The following is a 5,871-nucleotide window of genomic DNA, read 5'->3' as shown; positions in this document are numbered from 1 at the left end:
GGTAAACCCGGATGGTTTAGCCCTCATTAATACATTGAGATTATGACAAGTACGATGACTTGGCATATAGGGTGAAACCGGTGTGTTCAACCCTTGTCAGATATGTCGATATCTGTAACCTGCTCTTTAAAAGTAATTCTTTAGCTTGATGCATATACATGATCATTCCACCCAGATGAGTTACACTAAATATGCATGATACTGTTATCCTTCACTTTCATTGTTCGTATCATGGGCTGTTTGCGAGTACATTCAAAGTACTCATTGGCTTGCCACTGGTTATTTCATTGACCAGGTGTGAAAGGCAGGAAATGGTGAAGATTTACTCGGTGACGTTCTTGCGAGCTAGGACGCTTCCGAGTCAGAATGCATGTAGGTTAAGGCTGATGGCATGGGTTCACGCTTTCAACCAATAATTCCGCTATTGGTCTAGTTTGGTGCTTTGGCCTTTAAGGCCCTATGTATGTAAGGCTCGACCGAAGTGGTCATTTATTGAATCAAATGATATGTATGGATTTAAGACTCTATTATTCAGTATCTGTGTTCAGTGAGCATTGATCCTTGGGATCACTGGGCACGGCGATCTCGACTCACCAGTCGGGGTCCCCACAGAGCTGGTATCAGAGCCATCCTGACTGTAGGAAGCCCTTAGTTAGCATGGACGTTAGTTAGGATAAAATTGCTTTCCAGATCTTTCAAAATAATTACAAGACTTATATATTTTCTCAACTCTCCTAAAACTTCAAAGAAATTGAAGGTTATGCTCTAGCCTTCCACTCTTATTTTCTTGACACTCCTCGTCTACTTTTCCAAAACTTGCTAATGGTCGCTAGAACCTTATGCCCTTCTGACCACGGGATAAATTGAAATCCTCGTGGGCAGCCCGGAAGGAAGTAACCTTTCCAGGCAAACACCTGTGCTGAAGGACAGAGAAGACAACTCTACGACCTGACGACACCAACAGAAGTACCTCTAAGAGGAACGAGGACATCGAGGCTTAGAAGATGGTGAAACCCTAGGCACTGTTCCAGAGTGATGCCACTTTCGCCTACGATAATCTGGACATAATTTATGCAAACCTTGATCTATATCACTAGTAGAGCGACCATGTCAGTTATAAGTAACTGTGTCGACCACCACTGGTGGATGAGAACCTTGCCATTTGGACTGCCTCACATTAGTGAGCAGGAAAACGGTTCTCTTCATCCCCACCTCTAGGTGTCGATATCGCAATTAGTATGATTGACAGATCAGAACTCTATCATGTCTTGCAAATATCGGTGCATGAAGGTGTCCACTTGAGACCCTCGAAGCCTTGGAAGACAAGAAGACACTGACAAGATCATGAAGACAACAGAAGACCCTGTCTGTGACAGCTATGAAGAATCACCTTCGTCAGCAACTTCCTAGACGAGAAGACAACCAGAGTTCTTTACAACTCAAGCGAATTGCTTCAGCAAGCGACAACAAGAGGCGTGACAACACCCTGAGAAGGTCCAGAAGACTTAGCGGACTCCTCTCCAAAGCAAGAAGCAAGCACGACTATCGAGTCCCTGAACCTAGGATAGGATGAGTCGTGAAGCCCCTATGCGAAGTCGAGTCCGTGGAATGGTTCGGATGGACCATGTTGTGTGTTGTTTGTTTTTTTGTTTGTGCTTTGATATAAGTCGCACTTTTTCTTAGGAAACAAGCATGCGGTTATATCACTTGTCTTATTTTGATGTTCAAAATAATTTTTGAACTTGTTTGAGTTGACTTTCCAATGCTTACTGGATTGCACTAAGACCCTTAGACATTCCCCTTGGTGCTCTCTCTCTCTTTCTCTCACCTCTCTCGACAACTGAAGACGGCAAGGCAGATGCGCCAAGGATCCGCTTCGAAGGACGGCTGACGCTGAAGACACTGACTGTGCTACACTTAACCACACGCAACCCGTAGGAGTGTGCTTTTCGCTCGAGATTGGAAAACCACACTAGACCAGACTAACCTCCACAAGCCTTTCCGGCTCAAATTTTCTAGTCACGTGTCTAGTACACGGACTTGCCAGAACTCGTGTAGGTCCCCGATAAACCCCGCTAAGCACCGGGTTCCTTGTGGAATAAGTGATCCCCGTGAACAAGTATCCTTCCATCTCAAGCTAGCACTGTAACCTTGACGCCATAAGAGGACCGATCTCCGATATGAGAGCTTTAGACTAAGATTGTTGTGATGATAATAGTTGTCTTGAGGATATAGCTAGACAGTACAACAAGACCCTCGCTATAGCAACGCTTTTTTCCGTATCTAAAAGCTCATATATGCGTTGCAAGTGTCTTTACCAACGATTTGAGATGTGTTGCCTTATCCAGTGTTGCTAGCGTATAATACAACGCTTATATCGCCGTTGGTAAATGGAACTGTTGCAAGACTACAACGGATAAAGCGAATTTCTACAACAGTTCTATACGTTGCTGATTAATGTACAAGAATCAAATTCTCATTACTTGGCAACGGCGAATTTCCAACGCTTAAGTGTTGGCAGGTAAGCATTATTATTATTATTATTATTATTATTATTATTATTATTTATTATTATTATTATTATTATTATTTATTATTATATATTTATTATATAGGTGTATTTATGTAAAATGCTTAGTGTAATAACGTATTCCAAGTGAAGCAAAAACAAGATAATATATTGATAAGAGGAAGAAATCATATATGAGATAAAATTGTTGGATTACAATGATATTACAAGAGGAACATCATCAGATGTGATGCATAATCTAACTATTTTCTTGAAAATGAAACTTAAACTGAAAGCATCCATTAACACCCCTATAACTTCACTAAAATTTAATTGAGGAACAACATCCAACAGGAATGTCATCCACACAACATAATTAAATCTGAAAGAATCTATCATCGTCCGCATCATGAAACAGAACATCAACATCATCAATGCAGTACACTTGCCACGCATCCATATATTCATCCATTTATCTTTTTAATCTACAAACAAAAAATGAACTGTTAATACATAATGCATTGACATGATGCAAGTAGTAATAGAGGCCAGATATTAGTCACGTACAAAGGTTGAGGGCCATGCAATCTTTGTTTTTTCTGCATTAGCGAGAGTATTGCAGTCTTTGCGACTCCGCACCAAATTTTTAGTTTTCACAAGTGCCATATCAACATGCACCACCCAATATTCATTTCCAATTTCAGCACCATCAAGTTTAAATTTAGGATCACAACTTATAATTGTAGCAAGAGCTACGTCCCTATTATGTTTTGTCAGGCTCTTCAAGAATACTTTAGTTCCTACCTGCTCGCGAAAATCAAAGTAACCATATAAAAACAGAAACAAGACATAGAAACATATGAAATGAATGAGCACTCTTACAGGTAATTCACTAGCACCCAACCAGCTCAATGAACCACTCTCAGCACTCTTACTACTTACCGTAGAACCTTTTGTTGTTTTTTTGGTCTGGACAAGAGTTTGATAGCAAATAAACAATTTAGCACTATAATTTGAACATAAATGTGTATGCGATTATGAAAAGATACCACTTTGTTTGCAGCAAACGTTTTTTCTCCCTGCTGTGTACGAACATTCTGAAGCAAAGTTTCTTTGTTCTAAACAACATTCTGATAGCAAGACAACCAGTAGATACATAAACAACGGAGCAATATATTTTGAACATATTGTGTATGGTAGCAGAAACATACCTTATATGCAGCAGAATTTGTTTCCCCTTGCTGAGCAGTGTAACTATGATCAAAAGCTTCATGGTTTCGCACAACATTCTGAGATGGCAACAAGTAAACACATAAACATGGCTGCATTGTAGTTTGATCATGATTTTCTATATGGGACTATAATGATACCTTGTGTCCAGCAAAACATTTTTCTATTTGTCGTGCACTGCCACCATTATGAACCATAGTTTCTTTGTTCTAAGATAAAATGATATACATCAAGTTTTAGTTATTGTATATCAAATTTGCAAAAAGTGCAAGCACTACAATTTAAAACTCAGCAAAGACAGGTTCTAAAGATTATTTAAGACTTTAAGTAGACGAACCTTATCTGAAACAGAATTCTTGTTTGATACTTGTAAATCTGAATCGTTTGACATACTTGGCTTGTTGTGTAAATTAGATGGTTTTTTAACAAGTTGGGGTCCATCAACCGGAGGAGCAAGCACTCTCTATAGATAGCATAACATAGATAATTGTGAAATAATTTCTAGAGCGAAATATGAGGAGTTTTATTGTGTACTTTGACAAGGTACAAACTTTTCTGTTTGAGTTGTGTCCATTGACCGAAGGTTCGATCCCAATTGTAGCCATTGGATATGAAATTTCCTATCATTGGAATACATAAAGGTTAGTCCACAAAATGAAGGATGATTACAGTTGTTAGAAATTTACCTGATATGGTCGTCTTTCCATTCTTCTCATCTTCTCCTCGAGTTCCATAATTTTAGCATCTTGATTTTTATTTACTTCTTGTAATTTTTCCATTTCAACTCTAAAAGCTAGCATATCTTCATTTGGTGTATCTTCCACCGAAGTAAAATACATATTCTGGAATAGACGTGAAGTAGAAACATCAAAAAGTTTTTTGGGGTTTGGAACTAGTCCCAAACCATGTACATGGCCAGGCTTGTCATCCCCTAATACTTTGTTCAACGCATCTCCTTTCCATGCAGTCTTTCCATCGCTGTTATTTGCTAATTCAGGGTTCTTATCCATAATATCCTTTAACTCCTCCTAAATAAAAAATAGTGTAAATAATAAGAATATACAAAATATCAAATTCAAATACGAGTGGTGAGACTTGTAAATGTACCACATGAGCATTAATGATTTTGTTCTTGCAAGTTTTCGGCTTGTGCGTATGGATGAACAGGTGAGCCCTATGAGGGTACTTCTTTTCAGGATCTGCATCTTTCTGTTGATACATAATGTAAACATGAATTACATTAGAAAACATGAATGGAAAAGGGGTGCTTGAAGTTAGTATATTTTACCATTTCTTCCCTCTGACGAGGGAAACTTTTTGTCCCACTAGTATGTGTAGACTTCCTCATTGAAGAATTGTTTCTATTTATAGCACTAAGCCCCTACCAAAGAATGAATCGAAGTAAGTATGTGCATATCTTTTATGGTACCTACACAAGAATGTATAAAGTCGATCAAGGAAAGTTGAAAATGGAATTCTTTTAAGTACCTTCGCTTTCTCGGTTGTCCAATGATTAACTAGAGATCTCCACTGGTCCGGAGTCACCGATTTCGGTTTATCGTTGTAATTGGCTTCGGTGCTCTTTTTCTCATCAAAATACATTTCTTTCAGATCGGACTTATGTTGCCTCCATCTGTCTCCAATTGTCTTCAATATATATTTTTCCATGCGAGGAAGGTAAAGGAACCGCATCTGCACAAAAGTTACAAAATAAATAGAGTGAATGCAATATAAGGCAACATAGAAGAAGCTAGTAAAAGTTATTTAATGGACTAAATTTTACCTTCACTTGATCTAGTATAGCCTTTACATTTGTTTTAGTTTTGAGCAATCTCCAATCCTTGTAGCTCAAACAGCACAATGATCCATTCCTTGCAACTGAGCCAAGAAAGTCCCCAAGGTGTTTAGCCTCTTTTCCAATTGGCTGATTTATGTCATTGCAGCGAACCATTATCCTTTTTTCCTTTTGGAAGGTTCCAAATATATTTAGCTTCCTCTTCTTACGCTCTTTCGTTTCTGCATTTTCAGCTGAATATATATAACCATGAGTTATATGTTACGATGATGAATCTATCTATCTATTATATACTTAAAACAATAGAAAAGGAACGGCAAAGATTTACTGTTCAAAA

General features: G+C 38.3%; 1 long non-coding RNA gene across 1 annotated transcript; it reads right to left on the bottom strand.

The window, feature by feature from the left end:
• Nucleotides 1-3,906: 3,906 nt before the first annotated feature.
• On the bottom strand, nt 3,907-4,353 carry LOC123439816. The gene is made up of 3 exons (XR_006630176.1): nt 4,291-4,353; nt 4,077-4,202; nt 3,907-3,948 (listed from the first exon to the last, which is right to left on the bottom strand). It is a non-coding gene; the product is annotated as an uncharacterized LOC123439816 (long non-coding RNA).
• Between the last annotated feature and the right edge of the window lie 1,518 nt (nt 4,354-5,871).

Source organism: Hordeum vulgare, chromosome 3H, assembly GCF_904849725.1.
Source record: "Hordeum vulgare subsp. vulgare chromosome 3H, MorexV3_pseudomolecules_assembly, whole genome shotgun sequence".
NCBI classification, from domain to species: Eukaryota; Viridiplantae; Streptophyta; class Magnoliopsida; order Poales; family Poaceae; genus Hordeum; species Hordeum vulgare.
The sequence above is the reverse complement of the archived record's forward strand: the minus strand, read 5'-3'. Positions and strand labels throughout refer to the sequence as shown.